Source organism: Lissotriton vulgaris, chromosome 4_1, assembly GCF_964263255.1.
Source record: "Lissotriton vulgaris chromosome 4_1, aLisVul1.2, whole genome shotgun sequence".
Taxonomy (NCBI): domain Eukaryota; kingdom Metazoa; phylum Chordata; class Amphibia; order Caudata; family Salamandridae; genus Lissotriton; species Lissotriton vulgaris.
Genome location: NC_141691.1, coordinates 340,595,849 through 340,616,495, shown reverse-complemented (window position 1 = coordinate 340,616,495; position 20,647 = coordinate 340,595,849). Strand labels below are relative to the sequence as shown.

The window sequence follows — 20,647 nt, the reverse complement described above, 5'->3', positions numbered from 1 at the left end:
GCTTTTGTTTACAGGCAGAAATGGCATCCCAATCTTCCTTTTTCGTTGTCAACAACAGAGGCAAGACCTGTATGAGGAGACTGGGCAGTTCTCTTACGCGCTCACCTAAACCTTCACCTGGTTTTCTGTCTGTCTCTTCTTGTTCTAGGGCAGTCCACGTGATCTTTTTACCACCCACCTCCCAATCTTTTTCCTTCAATTTGTCAAATATGCCTGTAGGTAGAATTACTTTAAGGAGTATTATTATATCGGGATATGTAAAACTACCCATTTGGAGGATATCTTTCAGTTCCCTATGGAATCCTCCGGGATCTTTTTCGTGAGAGGGCCCCATCTTTTTCATTTCCTGCATTTCACCAGAACTCCCGAGGCGACTCCGGGAGCAACGCTGCTTTTAAAATTACTTGGACACTTGTCTACTTGTTCTTAGCCCGCCTACCTGCTTCGTTGTTTGGCGCTACGGAGCCAGCGCTTCTGCTCTTCCTGGCTGCTCCTGTCCTGCTCGCTGACCCAGACCGCCACCGCTGATCGCCCCCTCCCTGCTGACTCTTGGAGTGGGACGGGCGGCTCCACCATCTTGGGCGGGTCTGGGCTCGGCGCTGCAGTTCTTTGGCCCCTCCCCCCTTGCCACACCCCCGGACTCTTTCCCCCATGTGTCGCTACTTAATGGTTACCCAGTCCCGGCCGCGCAGCGGACGCGCGCAGCGGGCGCGACGAAGGCGGCCGAAGTTGCGCCCGTCCGCGACAGGCCGGGACCAGGGGCCACACCCCCTGCCCTTTTTGTAGCTTATACCTCCGCACAACTCCTAGCTTTCAATGCTGTTTCCCCACTTTCACCTTCACTCTTGCACCACCTTGACACACTTGGTATTCTCGTCTCTCCTCCCCCTCACTTGACTCCGCTTCTTTCTAGCCCCACTAGCACTACCCCCCTAGCTGCTGACCCCCCCTCTGCCTTCTATTCCTCCTCCCTCTCTGCCTCTGCCGCTGCTTCTGCCATATTGCTTAACACCCGCTCAGCGGCCAAACATCAGACGGCTCTCTTTAATCTTCTTACCTCCGACTCCCCAGATTTCCTTTTTTTGACCGAAACCTGGTTCACCGCTGACTCCCTTCCCGACCTCTTAGCCATTCTTCCTGACACCTATTATGCCCTCCGGGCTGATCGTCCGGACGGCAAGGTGGGGGGAGGGGTGGCGATGATCATTCGGTCAACCCTCAAATTCCAACTTCTTAATTACCCCCTTATCTCTAATGTGGACTACCTAGTGGCCCGCTCTCTCAATCTACCTGCCCCCCTCACTGTTGTCCTTGTGTACCGTCCTCCTCAATCTATGCCCTCTTTTGTAGCCTCCATTCAGGACCTTATGGCCACCCTTGTGGTCAATAATTCTTCCGTCCTATTGCTCGGCGACTTTAATTATTGGCCGGGTGATCCCAGGGAAGACCTTCCCTCGAAAGATTTCTCAGGCACTCTCCAATGCCTAAACTTCACTTCTCATATCTCAGTTCCCACTCATGTCCAGGGTCACATCTTGGACCAAATCTGGTCCTCTCGCCCCATTGTTTCACCCCCTCTTGTCTCCCCATGCGTCTGGTCGGATCATTTTTCCATCTCCTTTGCCATCCACCTGGGAGTGGTTGACAAGTCTCCCCTCCCCAAGAACATCTCAGCCCGCAATTGGAATCGAACGGACCTTGACTCTCTCTCGCTCACTTTGGCTTCATCTGTCCCTACCCTTACCAATCTTTCTCTTGATTCTCAGGTCAATGCCATTGGCACATGGCTTTCCTCCTCCTGCGACCTTGTCGCTCCGCTTAAAAAGATCAAGGCGATGCGTCCTCATGACGCGCACAAATGGTTCTCTCCAGAACTTAAAACCCTTAAACTCGACCTAAGGCGGTCGGAACGCCACTGGAGACGGAACTATTGCCCCTTGTTGCGCGCCAAATACAAATCACTCCTTGCTGAATATAAAAAAGCGATCCTGGCGGCTAAAACCGCCTATTTCTCTGAGAGAGTAGCTCTCGCGAATAACAAATCCCGTGAAATCTTCTCTCTGGTCTACAATCTTGCCACCTCTGATCGCTCCACCCCCAGTCCGGTTCCCTCACAGTCCCTCTGTTCTTCACTCAACGATTTTTTTATTGATAAGATTGTTAAGATCAAAGCCAACATTCCCACACTGTCACCACCCCGCCCCACCTGTCTTTCCATCTATCCTCCCTCCTCTTTTTCCTCCTTCCCTCCTCTCTCCACTGAACTATTTCTAAATCTACTGATCAAAATCAAGTCCGGTTCCCCCATGGATTGCGCGCCAGCACGCATTCTTAAAACCCTCTTCACCACTTGCTCTGGACCTCCTCTTGCTCTCCTTAACTCCTCTCTGGCTCTTGGATCTGTCCCCTCCTCTTTCAAATCTGCCATAGTCCTTCCGATTTTAAAAAAAACTGGCTTAGATCCCTCTCTTCCCTCCAATTTCCGTCCCATCTCTCTCCTTCCCTACCTTGGCAAGATCCTCGAGGCTCATGTCACTTCTTGCCTCTCCTCTTACATTGAGGAGAACAGCCTCCTTGCATCCCACCAGGCAGGATTTCGCCCGGGCCACTCCACGGAGATGGTGGTCCTCGCAGTCTTGGACGAGCTTAAGGGGAAGGCTGATTCCAATCTCCCCCAAGCTCTGGTCCTTCTCGACTTGTCCGCTGCGTTTGACACGGTCGACCATGCCATCCTTCTCGACCGTGTCAGCGCAGCGGGCATTCGGGGCGTGGCCTTTTCCTGGCTGGCGTCCTTCCTTCAGGATAGGTCCCAGGCAGTTCATCTTTCCGGTTTTTCCGCTCCTCCCCGTCCTGTCACTTGTGGAGTTCCCCAAGGCTCTTCTCTTTCCCCTCTCCTCTTCAATCTCTATATTCACCCCCTCATCACTTCTCTTCTTGAGCTGGGGGTCTCTGTGTATAACTACGCAGATGACCTTCAGCTCGTTTTCGATCTTTCTTCCTCCCCTGACTCTCTTCCCAAGTTCTGTTCCACTTTAGTTTTCATTTCTGACTGGATGTGCGCTAACCAACTGAAGCTCAATCCAGATAAAACTGAACTTGTTCTCACCGGTGGCTCTTCCAACCCCTGGACTCCGGCACATTGGCCCCTCTCTTTTGGTCCCCCCCCTGTTCCCTCTTCTTCTGTCCGCACTCTTGGCATCAAAGTCAGTCATGACTTATCCATGCACAGTCAGATCAGCTCTGTTGTGTCCTCCTGCTTTCTTTCCCTCCGTTTAATCCGGAAAATCTCCCGCTTCTTCTCCTCTGATGCTCTCAAATCCATAGTCATGGCCCTCGTCATCTCTCGCCTTGACTATGGGAATGGCCTGTACGTGGGCATACCTGCTTACGAATCTCGCCGCCTACAGGCCATTCAAAACCAAGCTGCTCGTCTCATCCTTTCCCTCCCCAAATCCTCTCATATCACCCCGGCTCTTAAATCACTTCACTGGCTCCCTGTCCGTCTCAGATCCTTTTTCAAACTGGCCTGTCTAGCTTTCTTGGCTCACTCTCGCTCCGCACCCCTGTTCATCAACACTCTTGTCTCTTCTCATGCCCCTGTCCGCACCCTCCGTTCTTCCTCTCTCTCTCTTCTTCACACCCCTCGTTTCCGCAAATCCAGAACCGGGGGAACCCGATTCTCAGTCCTTGCCCCCCAGTTCTGGAATAGCCTTCCTCTCTCTATTCGCTCCATTCCCATCTACTCCCACTTTCGCAAAGCCCTTAAAACCTTCCTCTTCCTTCAGGCATTCCCCTCTTAATCTTCCCTGGGTCCCCTCTGCCGAGTTCTTGATCAGGTCCCCAGCGCCAGGAAGCCGCTCGGCCATCGCGCGCTTTATTAAATATTTTATTCATTCATTCATTCATTCATTCATTCATTCATTTCCATTATCTCTAACTTGGTGAGGGGAGTATACACATGTATTCGTTGCAGTGTACCATCTGGCTGGGGTATGGGGTGGACTTCTTGTAAAGGATATTGGCCTATACCGTAAGGTTCATGATCTGATGAGGCTAAAGTAAGTTGCAGGAAACGGAGGCGTAGGTCCAGAATGGTGTTGATCAATTCCGGTCCCCGAGACCTCCATCTATCTGTCACTACTTCCTGTAACAATTTGTATAGCTTGTCTGGTCGGTGGGAGTTATTCTCATATAAGGTAGCCAGGTGTTGGGCCATATAAATACCTGCTAGTCGTTGTTCTGCTCGGGGAAGAGCCAAGAACATTTGCGCTACTATATCTGGGCCATACACTCGGTGCTGTGATATCCAATGGGTGGCAGACCGGGCCAATTCTTTTTCTTGCTGGGTAAGGGGAGGCTCATTGTCCATCCATTCATCTAGGGCTCTTTCTGTGGACTGAAAAAGATCTTTCGAAGAAGGGTCTAATCTTTTAATTTTCAGCGACATTCGTGGGGTTCGCCACTTGGAGCCAGGACAATGTCGCGCTACACCCAGGAAATTCATTCTGTCTAGTGTCGGACTATCATCTTCCTCTGAGTTGTCCTCCTGTGTGACTTTCTCAGAGTGAATAGTGACAATTTTCTTAACCAATCTTTTAGTTATTTTGTCGATCTGATGTCCCAGATCGTGTGCTCCTCGGTGTATCTGATCGCTAAGATCTATTAACTCAGAGTCTACGCTTCCATTACCGGGTCTAGTTCCCGGATCAGACAATTTATGATGAACCGCAGGAGCAGTCCTCTGATGGGAACTTTTCTGTTCTTCATGACCTGGACCAGAGTATCCGGACCTTCACTTGTCCGTATGAATTCGTAAACTCTATCCAAATGTTTCGTTATATCCGGGACCTTTTGGAGTTGACCCACGGCTAGTCTTAATCTCTCTGATATCGTGGCCATTGGGCCACTACCGGGTTCGGGGTCGTAAGGACACTCAAGAGGCGGGACATCGTCTTTATCCTCAGCCCCGTTCCCGGACACTCCTAAATCAGAGGTAGAACCACCGGTTACTAGTTCAGGAGCACGTATGGACGGACGTGTTCTAGGCATGTTTACATAAGCGGGGGGTGCTTCGGACAGATAGGCAGGGAGGAAATTTTCGGGAGCAGTGGGAATCACTTTCACCGGGGACTTGGGGTGTTCTTCTACAATTTCTTCAGACAAAACGGGATAAATGCCAGTAACAAGGGCGTTTCTCTCTCTCTCTACCTGTTCAACTAAGACTTTCTCACCTTCTTCCTGTAATTGCTTTTCTTTAGCCTGTTCCAACATTCTCTTACTTTTCTCGACTTTCCCTAGTTCTTTCTGGGCCCTCCTGTGCGCTTCCTTATGCCATAACTCAATGGCTTCTGTCTGTGAGGGCCTCGCCTTTCTTTTCCATAATTCTTCCTCCACTCTCATAATGCATTCTATATCCCATGTACCTGTGGCAGGCCATCTGTATGCCATCTCTAATTTCTTGGTATAGTCTACCCAAAGGTCTAAAAATAATATGGCACTCAATCCATGTTTGTTGTACATGAAATATCCAGGAGTGTCCCTAGGCGGGACTTTAACTGGTTTTTCTAACAGATTCTTTTTGGTGCCAATTGTACGTAATTTGGAAAACAGAGGCATTCTTAAACTCAACAAATTACGATTAAAAAGACTTGGAATATACAAAAACAAAGCAAACACTTTATACACTAGAATATAGTGCAACCATACCGGTTTCACGAATGAAACACGTCTTTACCGTTTTCCAAAAATGGAACCCGTCTTTATACTATCTCAGTGATACTCACCAAGAAGAAAAACTTGAAGACCTGGTCATCGGACTCTTGACGCTTGCGCAGGAATTCGGGGCTCAAAAGACCTCAGACTCGGCACTCTCACTGCTCAGGCTCTGGGTTGGGACGCTCCGCTATCTTCTTCACCGCCTCGTGTGGATGATCAGTCGCAGTCTGCCTCCTCCTCGTCTCGAGGGAGTTAGCGGGAACACCCCGCTGTTGTGCACTTGAAGTCCGTCGAAAGTATGGAAGGGGACAAGGACCCGACTTACATCGCCGGCGCGTAGGGAAGAGGGAGCATCCCTGTTCAGGCGCCAATTAATGTGGTAAATAAAAAGCTAGTTATTTACGCCGTTCCGAATTTCTATAATTACCCAAGAAAATGGTAATGCATAAAATGAGGAGCAGAGTCCGTGGTCTTCGAGTTGAAAGGGTTTCATTCCAGAACTCGAGTTAAGGGAGAGCTCCTTCACCAAGCGGGTTCAGGAGTAGTCTACTTTGCTTGAAACATATCAGCACTTTTATACAATACGAGTACAATAAGAAAGGAGTTTCCCTTGGGCTTGATTCAATCATTCATGATGTAAGCATACAGAAGACATAGCATACTTGTTCTCGTTTAAAGAATAACCTGAATAGCATTTACACATAGACAAACATATTGCATCGGGGTGATTGTGGTGACAAGTTACAGGGTTGCTAGTATCTGAGGACAGAGAATCGAGGCATTGTTACAGGGTCATTTCTGTCGGAAAGGTAAAGAGGACGAGGCATTGTGCGTTCTTTACTTCGTACACAAAGGTGGTGATGTCTCACAATGGTATGTGTGTGTAGCGGGGAGGAAGGAGAATTGGCTGTAGTAAACTATTCTTCTTCGTGGCTGTCTCGTGTGTTTGATTAGGTTTTCCCTTGGTTGTTAACCCAACCCGTGGCTGTCCTCGCAAACTAGGAAATCATTGACGAGCAAGAGCTGCTTCGTTCGGTGACAGAGTTAGGGAGGGGGGGTTCTCCGAGTCAACCATCCGACTGACTCAGTTCTGGTCTAAGGAAAAAATATCGAACGGGACGGAAACCCGTAGGTTACATGGTAGCTGGACATTATTCTTGGCATGTGTCAGCTTTACGAGAAAGAGAGCAGGCAAGAGAGGGTGCAACGGGGTTTGTGCTTGAAGTAGGAGGATCGGCTTGCCTGGTCGATGTCAGGGTGGATAGGGTGCATGATGGGACACCAGGGGAAAAGGGAGCCTTTTTTAGTCAAATTCCACAAGTGCATACCTCTGCCAACTAGAGACAGCCGGTTCTAACATTGGACGCAGCTGTGAGGATTTGAACCTTGCATTTATGACCCATGTGCAGTGATTAGTGTGCTCTACATAGTGAAAGCAGACCATAGCGCAGCCACAATCTACTTGGTAGGATCCTATTTTTGTTCTCCGCTTTTCTGAAGCTTGATTTTTTGAACACTGCCAGTTTTTACCATGAGTGACACCGGAGTCACTACCCCTGTTGTTGTCGTGGAGGAATTCGACAGAGCGAAGATAAACGACTACGGCTTAAAGGAGCTGAAATCCTTTTGCAAGCAGTTAAAAGTGCCTACCAAAGGCATCTCAAGAAAAGAGGAATATCTCAAAGCATTGCAGGCCTGGTCAGAGGCCAGAGATCCCACTGATCCGGTGGTGGAACCGCCAGTGGATGGGGATGAGGAGGCGCCTGTGAATGGGCCGGTGTCCTCTCCCGGAAGCAGTATTTCCTCCAAAGGTCTTCCCCCTGAAGAAAGAGAAGAAAGGGCAAAGGAGCGTGCATACAACATGGAAATGGCAAGGCTAAAGATAAATGGGCAGTTGGAGTTAGAAAATGCAAGAGGTAGAAGAGAAGCTGATTTGGAGACCAAAAGGTTGGATTTTGAAAGAGAAAAGTTAGCTTTGGAGCGTGATACCAAGTTGAGGGAGTTGGAGATCCAAGCTAAGAAGTTAGAATTGAATCCCTCTGGTGGCAGCATCCCATCTGGGCCTGCAGAAAGTAGGTTTTATTTTCCCAAAGATGTGATAAAAGATTATCATAGGAACGAAGATATTGGTCAGTGGTTTAAAGCGTACGAGTTAGCATTGTTGGCCCACCGGGTCCCTGAGAAGGATTGGGGAGCGGGGTTGTGGGGTCGCTTTGTGAATGAGGGGAGAGATACCCTGTTAGACATGCCTGTTGAGGATAGGATGTCGTATGCTCATATGAAAGATGCTTTAATGTTGCGGTATGGCCTAACCCCCGAGAAGTACAGACAAGCTTTTAGAGAATGTAAGAAGTTGCCTGGTACGACGTGGGTTGAATATGTGTCTTATTTTTGCAGAGCCATGGATGGTTGGGTAAAGGGCAGCAAAGTGGAAAGTTATGAAGCTCTTTATGATTTGTTTGCTTGGGAGCATTTGTCTAATAACTGTTTTCCAGAGCTGTTCCAGCACCTTATTGATAGCAAGATATCTAACCCTAGAAAACTTGCTGAGGAGGCGGACCGCTGGGTCAGTACCAGGGTCCACAAGGGTCCAGTGGGAGACTCAGCCAAAGGTGGGCAGGGTCCCCAGCAGAAGAGTGGGGGGGTAAGGGTAAACAGAAGGAGTCCCAGAAAGGGCCCCAAAGTAATCCCCAAGGGAACCAAGGTAAAGGTTCCCAGCCTCCCCCTGAGAAGAAGCCAGGGGCCCCGACGGGTAAACCTGTTCATAGGGGCCCTCTAACCTGCTACGTTTGTGGGCAGGTGGGACACCGGTATTATGACCCCCAGTGTCCCATGAAGAATTCGAATGCACCGCCGCGTGCACCCCCCGTCAGTTGGCGAGTGTAGCCCTGGGAGGGGAAGAGATGGTTGTCCCTGGTGGGAGGGGTCCCGCAGAGATGTCCCTGGTCTCGCTAGGAGACATGCAAATGGTCCCTCCACCCCCTCTGCCTAGTAACATTAGCAAATATAGGCAGTGGGTGACCATTAATGGCCATAGAGTGGAAGCTCTCAGAGACACCGGAGCGAGTGTGACAGCTGTCAAGTGTCACTTGGTGTCCAGAGAGCAGGTGGTTCCCCACGCATTCTACCCCGTGATAGCTGCTGACAACTCCCAGAAAGAGTGTGAGGTAGCTCAAGTTTCCTTTGAATGGGGGGGAGTTTCAGGTACTCTTCAGGTTGCTGTGAGGCCCGCCATGCCTGTCGATTGTCTCCTGGGCAATGATTTGGAAGACTCCCCTTGGGCTAAGGTGGAGAGGGAGACGCATTTGAAAATGTTGGGTGTGCCAGAGTGGGTGTGTGCAACCACTCGATCCATGACAGCGAGTAAGGGTGCTGATGGGGTCCCGGAGTCTGAAAGTACGGCCCAGGACCCAGCTGTGAAGAGAAGAGGCAGGAGGCGCGGGAAACCGGCCCCCGTAGTTCCCGTGGTCCAGGAGGAGGTAGACCCTGAGGGGGATGCCCTGGAGCCCACAGGGGAAAAAATTGCCAAACTGGGAGACCTGCCCGAGCTGACCCATTGGCAGCAGGATGGTGGTCCCTCCAGGGAGGAATTATGTGCCGAACAGAAAGTGTGCCCTTCTCTTGTGGGTATGAGGCAGCAGGCCTCAGCCCAAACCTCAGGTGATCAGTCAGGGTCACATTTTGTGTACTGGGAGAACGACCTCCTGTATAGCGAGCCTAAGGCTGCTGAGCCTGGGTCAGCCCGTGTGCTGGTGGTACCCCAGCGCTTTAGAGCCTTCCTACTGGGTTTGGCTCATGACATTCTGTTAGCTGGACATCTGGGGCAGGATAAGACCTATGACAGGCTTGTCACCCATTTTTATTGGCCTCATATGCGAAGGGATGTAGACATCCATTGTAAGACTTGTCACACTTGCCAGGCAAGTGGGAAAAGCGGAAGGAAGCAGAAGGCTCCCCTCCAACCTTTTCCAGTGGTCAGTACCCCCTTTGACCGGGTGGGTATTGACATTGTTGGGCCCCTGGACCCCAAGACAGCCCTGGGCAACAGGTTCATCCTGGTCTTGGTGGACCATGCCACACGGTACCCGGAAGCCATCCCTCTCCGAACAGTGACGGCCCCCATGGTGGGACGGGCACTGATGGGTGTTTTCTCCCGGATGGGGTTCCCCAGAGAGGGGTTGTCAGACCGGGGCACCAACTTCATTTCCAATTACATGAAGTCTCTGTGGAAGGAGTGTGGGGTAACCTACAAGTTCACCACTCCTTACCACCCTCAAGGAAATGGGCTGGTTGAAAGATTCAACCGGACCCTTAAAGGCATGATCGTGGGTCTTGAAGAACCAATGAGGCGGAAATGGGACGTCCTCTTGCCATGACTGTTGTTTGCTTACCGTGAGGTGCCGCAGAAGTCTCTAGGGTTCAGCCCCTTTGAGCTTTTGTATGGTCACCCGGTAAGAGGGCCTTTGAGTCTGGTCAAAGAAGGCTGGTAGAAATCTCCCAGGAAACCTCCCCAGGATGTGTACAGTTACATGCTGGCCTTTAGGAACCAGACTCGGCGCTTCAGAGATCTTGCTCAGGCAAATCTGGAGGCCAGCCAGGAGGAGATGAAGCGTTGGTACGACCGGAATGCCACTCTGGTAGAGCTTCAGCCTGGTCAGGAAGTTTGGGTTGTCCCCTGTGGAACCTTGTGCGCTCAAGGACAGGTGGACTGGACCGTTTAAGGTTGTGGAGAAGAAGAGCGATGTCACCTACTTGGTGGACTTGAAATCTGCATGTCAACCATTTGAAGCCCCACTTAGAAAGGTCCGAAGTGGGCATGCTCCTAGCTACAGATGCTGGAATGGAGGAGGAGAGTGAGCCTCTTCCTGACCTCCTGTGTGCTAAAGAGCAGAAACAGGATTGTCGCCAACTGTTGGGACAATTCCCTGACCGGTTTTCCTTGGTTCCGGGTGTCACTCATTGGTGTGTCCATGATGTTGACACCGGAGACAGCCCTCCTGTGAAGCACAAGGCTTACAGGGTGACTGACAAGGTCCGAGCATACATTAAGGAGGAGGTCTCCAAAATGGTTGCGTTAGGGGTGGTTGAGTCCTCTAGCAGTCCTTGGGCCAGCCCAGTGGTCTTGGTCCCGAAGGCTGCCGCGCCTGGTGCTTCACCAGAACTTCGGTTCTGCGTGGATTACCGAGGACTCAATTCAGTCACGAAGACTGACGCGCACCCCATCGCCGGAGCTGATGAGCTCATAGATCGGTTGGGGGCTGCCCGGTACCTTAACATGTTTGATCTGACGTCTGGGTACTGGCAGATCGCCCTAACCGATGGGGCAAAGGAGAGGTCAGCATTCTCCACACCAGATGGGCTCTACCAGTTCCGGGTGATGCCCTTTGGGATGAAGAATGCCCCTGCCACCTTCCAGAGGTTGGTCAACCAGGTCTTGGCTGGACTGGAGGATTTCAGTGCCGCCTACCTGGACGACATCGCAGTGTTCAGCGCCAGCTGGGAGGAACACTTGCACCACCTCCAGGAAGGTTTGTTGGCCCTGCGCAGAGCAGGCCTCACAATCAAAGCCAGTAAGTGCCAGATTGGGCAGGGTTCTGTGGTGTACTTGGGGCACCAAGTAGGGAGCGGCAAGGTTGCCCCCTGCAACCCAAGATTGATACCATCCTGGCTTGGGCGCCGCCCAAAACCCAAACTCAGGTGAGAGCCTTCTTAGGACTCACGGGTTATTACAGGAGGTTTGTCAAGGACTACGGTAACATTGTGCACCCCTTGACTTCGCTGACTTCCAGGAAGCAGCCATGAAATGTGATCTGGACAGCCACGAAATGTGATCTGGACTGATGCCTGTCAAACGGCCTTCGATACCCTGAAAACTGCAATGTGCACAGCACCTATACTCCGGGTACCCGACTTTTCGAAATAGTTTATTGTCCAGACGGATGCTTCAGAGCATGGCGTGGGGGCTGTTCTAGCTCAGGTGAATGAAGAGGGCCGAGACTTGCCTGTAGCCTTCATAAGTCGGAGGTTACTTCCCAGGGAAACGAGGTGGAGTGCGATAGAGAGAGAAGCATTTGCTGTGGTCTGGGCGCTGAAGAAGCTAAGACTCTACCTGTTTGGGACTCACTTCCGGGTTCAGACAGACCACAGGCCCCTCAGATGGTTGATGCAAATGAGGGGTGAGAATCCGAAACTGTTGAGGTGGTCCATTTCCCTACAGGGGATGGACTTCACGGTGGAACACCGCCCTGGTACCGATCACGCCAATGCTGATGGTCTGTCCAGATTTTTCCGCCTTAGTGATGAGGACTCCCTAGGTCAAGGGTAGTTCTCCCCACATTTCAGCTGGAGGAGACACGTGTTAGACCTGACATCATTGGCTTGAGTCTCTCCTCCATTTTTTCTGTTTGCCTCCACTGTTTTACGATGTTTTGCTGGATAATGCTTTGGGCACGGTGCCACTGCTCATCAGTGCCACGGTGCAAGTGCTCCCTATGTTAAATTGATGTATCGATTGAATTCCATGTTTGGCTTATTTGGTTTACTGTCAGTCCCTAGTCTAGTGCACCAGGAGTGCCGGGGCTTGTAAATACAAATGCCGCTCGTGGGCTTGCAGCACGTGTTGTGCCACCCACCAGAGCGGCCTCGTAAAAGAATGTCTACGGGTCGGTCATTGCGAGACCTACGTGCAGTCTGGTACTGTCACGCGGGCTGCGCAAGTACACCTACTTGCCAGTTCCTCGAACCTTCCCTTAACTTCATGTTAGTCACCCCTATGGTAGGCCCGTGGGCAGGGTGCATTGTAAGTATAAGGTAGGACAAGCCTAACCAAGTTGGCATGTCCTAAATAGTGAATGACAGCCATCTTCGTTCTTCACTATTGCGAGGTAACCTGCTCTCCGTTAGTTAGAATGGGCCGCCGGGATTATTAATGCTACGATCCTAGCTGGCTCGGGGAGCATGGTGCAATGTCGAGTTTGGTATCCCTGAACTCGGGGTTTAATTACGCATCCGTTGGTGTGGATGGTTTTTGGACTCTGGGTTTGAAAATAGCACTTTTAGAAAGTGTCTATTTTCTTGTCTAACCATTTCTGGTTTCTGCTGGTCTTGCATGTGTGTGACAGGAGCTGGGTGGCTCCAGAGGTCTGAATGAGTCAGTGTGGGATGAGTGGGACATTTGCGTTGAGAGTAGGGGGAGAGTAGTCGCTGATAGCCTGCCCTGCCTGATACAATGCTGGCTCCACCTCCTGCCAAGCGGCTGATGTCTCTGTGCCTGCCATGGACGATCCTAGCCCCACCTCCTACCAGGAGGCCGATAGCTCTGCTCCTGCCGGTGACAATACTGGCTCCACCGCCTGCTGGGCGTCTGAGGACCCAGCCCTGCTCAGTGAATAGGCCAGGTGCTTCTACCTGGCTCCACCCACAACAGACCCAGGATGTTGGGAAATTCCCCTGCATGGACAAAGGGATCAAAGCCGAAAAGGGGTATAACAGAAGGACCCCTGAACCAAGAATTTAGATCACTTCTGACAAGGAACCTTGAAATCAAGGACAAGAAGCCTGCTGATCCAAGGACTTGCCTACCCCTTCTGCCAGTGTGCTGTTTGCTGGGGGGAATCCTGCTGTGCTTCTTTATTTTTGCCAAGGAACCAGGAGAGAGGAACTGTGTGTGTACTCTCACGCTTGCTAAGAAAATCTCCAAGGACTGGAAGAGTGCGAGTCTCCTGTTGAAGTCACAGGGCTAAAAGACTTCATCTGCTACAAGTGCTATTTGCTGGAACCTGTGAATCCAGCGCCTCTGAAAGACACCAGCAATCTCGACGCCGACGGACGTCGCCGAATCCAGCTCGACACCGTGAGTGACGGCTCAAGTGTCCCGCTTCCTCGACGCCGGCCGCCGGGCCTGATCGACGCCAGCAGCAACGCCAGTGAGTAGTGAGTTCAGCTCCAGCTCCAAGGGACCTCGTGTCTGCACCGCTGCTGATCGCATCGACCTCGTGCCCTCTCGACGCCGTGAGCGCTGCTCACTCTTGCAACTGCATCATCGACAACGACGCCTGCTGAGGCCTGATCGACACCGAAGACGCGAGGCCGGATTGCTCGACGCCGCTGATCATCGTGTGCTTCATTTTCCTAAGGTACTGTGTTGTTGGGGGTCCGTGTGACTCCGGGCTCGACGTAGCGCTCCTCGCGGTCGACGCCGAACCTTTGGATTAACTTTGCCTCGACGTCGTGTAACTCCCGTGTGGGTTACATTGTTGCCAAGAACTGTGTTTCCAGGAAGAAGAGTTGCTTTGATACAAAAAGACTTTGTGCTAAGAAGAAACTACGTTTGAACTATTATTTTCCCTTCCAAGAGTATTTAGTAAGATTGTGTATATTTTTTTCGTTATTTGGTCTTGTGCTAAGCCTTATATAAAAATCCTTATTTTTATAATACTACTGTGTCGTGTCCATTTGTAGTGTATTCACTTTATTACTGTATGTGGTCATAAATGCTTAACACACAGCCTCTGAGATAAGCCTGTCTGCTCTGCCAAGCTACCAAGGGGGTGAGCAGGGGTTATCAAAGGGTGTGATCCCCTTGCCCTGACTAGAAAAGGTGTGTCCCTATTTGTCAGAAGTGCATACCTCTGCCAACTAGAGACAGCCGGTTCTAACAATTATTATTATTGACATTTGTTGAGCGCACAGTTACCCCCAACGGGGGTGTCCCGGCGCTAAAGATTGCGGATTGAGGGAAAAGAAATTTTAGCAGCCAGAAAATAAGAAGGTCTTTATTTGCCCCTCAATTGAGATTCGATGTCAATGAGACGGAGGCTGATGGGGAGAGAGTTCCACAGTTTTGAATAAATCACAGCAAGAGCTCTACCACCTTTTCTCGCCAGTCGGAATCTGGGGTGGAGTAAAAGGCGAAGGTGGTTGGATCTTAGATTAAGAGAAGAATGGACTCGTTTTAGTCTGCGTCTAAGGTATTTAGGGCCTTTTCCTTTCAGAGCCCTGAAAACTAGTACCAGGGCCTTGAAGTTGACGCGGGCAGTGATCGGGAGCCAATGCAATTTCCTCAAGAAGGGTGAGATGGAATGTCGAAAGGGGACTTTACAGATCAGCCTGGCCGCAGCATTCTGCACGATCTGCAGCCTATGAAGGAGGTAGGCCGGGAGTCTCACATATAGGCTGTTCGCGTAATCCAGGTGCGAGGTGATTAAGGCATGAGTCACTGTCTTCAGTGACTCCGTGGGAAGAAAGGGGGTGATTTTTTTTAACATGTGGAGTTTACCAAAGCATGCCGAGGTGACTTTCTGAATCTGGGGTTTAAAAGATAGTTCGTTGTCGAACTGGACTCCGAGATTACACGCCACCATAACTGGAGAACGTGATGGGTTGAGTTCAGCCGGCCACCAGGTGGCAGGTGATATGGGACTCGTTTGATTAAAAAACAACACCTCTGTTTTGTCCGTATTAAGTTTAAACGTGTTAAGGGTCATCCAGGCTACAATATTAGAAAGGCAGGTTCTGAAGTTTTTAAAAGTAAGGGGCGAGTGATCTCTAAATGAAAAAATGAGCTGAGTATCATCAGCGTAAGAGATCACTCTCACCCCAGATGACTCAATCACCTTTGCAAGGGATGCAACGTAAACGTTAAAAAAAAGAGGACTTAGGGCAGATCCTTGGGGCACCCCACAACCAAGCGGTTTCTTGTTTTTAGACCAGAATGGTCGACACCATACTTGTTGTGTGCGGTCCGTTAAGAAGGAGGTGATCCAGGCAAAAGGAGTGTCACAGATCCCCAAATCTCGAAGTCTATTCAAGAGGATGGCGTGGGAGACCGTGTCCAAAGCTGCGGACAGGTCGAGGAGCACCAACATGGCTACCTCTCCCCTGTCCACAGTCTCCCGCACGGTCTCCGACACCTCCAGGAGTGCTGTCTCCGTGCTATACCCGGTCCTAAAGCCGGATTGCGAGTCATGTAGGAGATCATTGCTTTCAAAATAGTCAGAGAGTTGTTCTTGGACTATTTTTTCCAGGATTTTAGCTGGCTTAGGTAGCAACGATATCGGGCGATAATTGCAGAGAACAGCGGGGTCTGCCTCAGGTTTTTTCAAGAGGGGAATAAGGATGGCCTGCTTCCCAGTCTCCAGGAACTGGCCAGATGAGAGAGAGTAATTCCAGATTGATAGAAGGGGTTGCACAATCGCAGGAGCAACTGTAGAGAAAACTTGAGCGGGCATGGGATCTAGAGGTGAACCCGATTTACAAAGCTTAAGTTTATTTAATGCAATATCCACGGTGATAGATTTAAACGCACTTAGCCTTGTGTCTTTGGGGATGGAATGTATCAGGGGTATAGCCTCTACGACAGATCTATCCGCTGCCTTAAAAGAAGCATAGATGAGATTGATTTTGTCATAGAAGAAATTCGACAAGTTATCACAGAGTTCTTGGCAGGGCTCTATCCGACGAAAGTCTGACTTTCACTCAGGAGCCATAATGCCATCCAGCACAGGATAGTATACGTGAAAGGTGTCAAGTGGCTTCTTAAGAGGGTCCCTGTTAGGAAAAAAACTGTAAGGGTAAACATATCCTTGGCAGTCTTGTAGCTCATGGTTGGAGATGAATATTATTAATGAAGTTATTAGCAAGGAACCAAGCTCCCCTGATATCAGTAAAGAGAGATAAGTGAGGCATATTATCCAGCAGGGGATATTATTTTCTAATAGCAATAGGATTAAATCAGGGGCACAAACTGCAGCAACAAAATGAGGAATGTGAAGAAAATCCTTTAACAAATGCTTTGAGATGATCCCTTCCTCTCATGATTGCTTACTTTATATATGATTCAAAGAGCAAGTGACGTCTCAGGAAAATGCTTTATTTCATCATGAATTAGGAACCTAAGATAACACCCAGTGAACAGACTGCTATCTTGGTAAAGGCTACTAGAAGGTTTTCCATACCCCTTTCTTGTAATCCTTGGCATTCATTTGGCATAAAGAAACCCATGTTTGCCATCCTTTGAGACATAATGAATTGTGTAATTCCAGCTTACCCTTTTTGTATGGTGCTCCAGGAAGCTTGCTGAAAACCCCTCTAGGTGAACATTGGTACAGAGATGCCAGAACAATCCTGACTGACAGGATACCCAGCTATACTCTGAGAAAGGTAACTAACTATTCAGTGTTGAATATCCTTCCTCCTCTCAGCACATAAAGCCTCTACCAAGTCTTGGTAAAACTCTTGACACTGCTCTCAGCACTTCTTTTAGCACTGAAGTTACAGGCTAAAATTGACATCTAGGTAATGTACTTGTCTTCTCTTATCAAATTAAAGAATTTAGGCGGGAAAGATGGGAGGGAGACATTGGGGCCCGGGAAGACGACGACTGGCAGGATGCACTACAGAGCCCCCGAGAAATTACAATTTGCGTCAGGTTCCGATTGGTGCAGCTAAAAAATAGACATTGGGTGTATTACCCCCGCACCCATCTATATGCCTGGGGAAGAAGCCAATAGGCCCTATTTGCTAGGGGATTTAGAGGAGAGGGCACATTCTTCCATATCCTGTGGGAATGCCCAGAGATAGTCCCCTTCTGGGCTAAAGATGTGGACACAATGGCAGCAGTAGTGGGTTTTCTGGTCCCACTAGAACCTAGGTGGCTATTGTTGATGATCAAAGGGGCCACGGACTGGTCCAGACACAATGAGCTCTGGCTGGCAATGGCAGCAGGGGTGGCTAAAGAAATATTGCAAGTGGCTGGGGAGCGCAGGCGCCCCCACAGAGGGACCAGTGGGTGTGAGATCTAGATTGGTGCCAGAGAGCTGAAGAAACTATTTATAAGTCCAGGGGTGCATAAAGAAATGGAAAAAAGTCTGGGGGCCTTGAAAGAACTACAGGGCATTGAGGGGCGGGCTAGGGCTAGATCTATGAGTATTAACAATCCCACCTGTGTCAATGTAAGTCTTCCATTGTATTGTGTAATATCATTCCACCATATGCTATATGAATATTGTCCTAAATTGTACGATATTGTGAGCAATGTTAATAAAAAGAGTTAAAAAAAGAAAGAATTTAGGACGAATGCTTTAGGAAAACCCAATATAAATTAGACATCCCATTCCACTGTCCAGCTTTGCTACAGCAGGTGGAATGTTCATTGCAACTGTATGAGTATAGGTTTTAACATTAAAGTTACCCTGAATGAATGACTTAATTTTTTTGTGCTTAGGAAAATAGTAAATAGTCCGTGTTTTGAAATGTAGCAGTATTTTCTGTCTTCTTCACTTTTTCTATGACTTTTGTTGACTTCGGATGGTGGGATAGTTTGCACAACCCCTCCTGTCACACACCATCTTCTTGTCTAGAATATATCATATCCGTTTGTAAATTGTTGTTATGGATTAATGATTCCATGATTGCCTTATTTGATTTACTTGTCAGACCCTAGTATAGTGCATTGTGTGTGCCCAGGGCCTGTACATCAAATGCTGCTAGTGGGCTGCAGCACTGATTTTGCCACCCACAGAAGCAGCATGTAAAATGTAACTCTGGCCTGCCATTGTCCAGCCTGTGTGCAGTCTGGACTGCCATGTCGACTTGGCAAGTGCACACACTTGCCAGTCCCTAAACCTTTCCTTTTCTATACATTAGTCACCCCTAAGGTAGGGCCAAGTTACCCCTGTGAGCAGGGTGCATTGTGAAATGTCGGACATACCCTGATGGGTGTGGCATGTCCTGATAGCGAAATACTTCCAATTTCATTTTTCACTATTGCAAGGCTACCTGTTCCCATATGACAGAATGGGGAGTTTGTTTATAACATCTTATAAACATAACTGGCCCTAGGAACAAGGTAGAAAAATAAAGTTTAGTATGCCTGAACTAAGAATGTCAAAATGCACATTTTAGTAAAGGTGATTTTTACATTCTTTGTTTGAAAATACCACTTTTAGAAAGCAGATATTTTCTTGCCTATTCATCTAGTGTGCCTCTGCTGGGTTTGTGTCCTGCATGTCTGGCTTCTGGATGACTAGGGTTGGAGAGGGGCAGCGGCTCCAGAAGTCTAATGAGTCAGGGCTGGGCTGAATAGGCCTGGTCTGCATTTGGAGTTGTGGGAGGAGTAGCGCCTGCACCTAAATAGTGCTGTACCTGCCTTTCACAGTGAGGGTTCCCCCCCTGTAGTGTGTTTGGAGCCAGGGTTTACACTGACAATGGAGGTTGTTGTGCACTTGCAAAGTGCCCCAACGGAACTGGTTTAGGCTGGGTACAGACACTCTCTGCCTTCAGAGAACAAATGATTTTTGGGTATAAAAAGAGAGACTCAGACCCCAGACTTTTACATCACTTCTGGGAAATCAAGAGGAACCTTTGCCAAGGAGAAGAGCCGGAGAAGCTGAGGAGGAATACTGCCCCTGTGCTGCTTGCTGTCTGAGGTTGGCCTGCAGTGGCAACTTGGTGCCAAGGAAAGGAAAAAAGGACTTTGCTGTTTGTTGTGTCCCCTGCTTGAGGAAGATCTCCAAGGGCTTGAAACTGAGCTTGCCTCCTGTTCTGAAGTCTCAGGGACACAAAGACTTTACCACCAGCTCCCCTGAACGTCCGTGATGGGAGTTATGACCTGCAAAGAGGTGTCTGCTGTTGTTTTGGACCTCTAGAGACTGTTTTTCTGCTGGGAGCTGGAAGAATCCATGCATCGTCCCGGATCATCGCATTGCATCAAGGCGCCAAGTTTGTCGCATCGTTGGGGGACGCATTAAGAAACCAATGTATCACCTCCCCACGCTGTAAGAAACCGAAAAATCACCTCCTCTCCGGTAAGGAACCGACTCATCACCTCCCCTGCGCAGCATAAGGAACCGAAGCATCACCTCCCCCGGAGTAAGGAATCAACGCATCACCTTCCCTGCGGCCCGTTTTGTTTGTTTGCGTGACACATCCCAGGTACTTTGTGTGAAAATTGTTGCATCTGCAATTTGCTTTGAACAGAACTATTTCTAACATCTGAAAGGCCTATTTTTATTACTGCATTGTGGATTTTTGTCGCTTGGTCTTGTTTTGGTTTAGATAAAGATTACTTATTTTTCCTAACTGGTGTGGTGTCTATTTGTAGTGTTTTCACTGTATTACTGTATGTGTTCACAAATTCTTTACACACTGCCGCTGCGATAAGCCTGTCTGCTTGTGCCAAGCTACCAAGGGGGTGAGCAGGTTTTTTTTTAGAAGTGTATCCCCCTTACCCTGACTAGAAGCAAGGGCCCCTACTTGCACAAAGGTACCTACCTCTGCCAACTAGAGACCCCCATTTCTTACAAACATCAACCTACAATTCCCAGAAATATCAGTGATCTAACCATATGTTTGAACTCTTGGTTTAGGTACTTATTCAATTGTCCATTTATGCCAAATGAGTCTACCCAATAACTTACTCCAGTCTTGCTTTAGCTAGGTTGTTCATTGCTAAGTTGAAAAAACATCTTCCCTGCTCTGTTGGTAAAATACCACATAATTCCATTATATTACTACACACAATGATACATCACATCAAAGGCATCTGTAGCATTCCCATTCTTCCTCTTGCCAGATCTATTTCTGTTCTCCTCTATAACTCACACTCCTAAGGGAAGCATCTTCTTCCTTTGAAGTTCACTAACATTATCCACTGCATTTAGGAAAAGGTAGGAAAAGGTAGGGGTGTAATGCCACTTAATGATTATTGAGACAAATTAAATAAGTATTGTGTGATGGGTTTGCTCTGGGGTGGCTACTGTATATGAAAGGCAATTTGAGGCACATTTACTTCAATTCTAATTTGGTTTAAAATGCATGCTTTTTTATTTGAATTAAAGATTCTCATTTTTGTGCTGTTCCTGTTGGTAGATAAAAGTAAACCACAAGATTTCAATCCATTTCATTAGGCAATATCAGGTCATGACACAATGTG

The 20,647-nt window shown here is 49.0% G+C and overlaps 1 protein-coding gene across 5 annotated transcripts in view; it reads left to right on the top strand.

Annotated features, from left to right (window-relative positions):
- The window catches only part of DOCK11 (dedicator of cytokinesis 11), a 1,133,414-nt gene that overhangs the window by 428,625 nt on the left and 684,142 nt on the right, over positions 1–20,647 (top strand). The gene's annotated exons all lie outside the window — the stretch shown is intronic.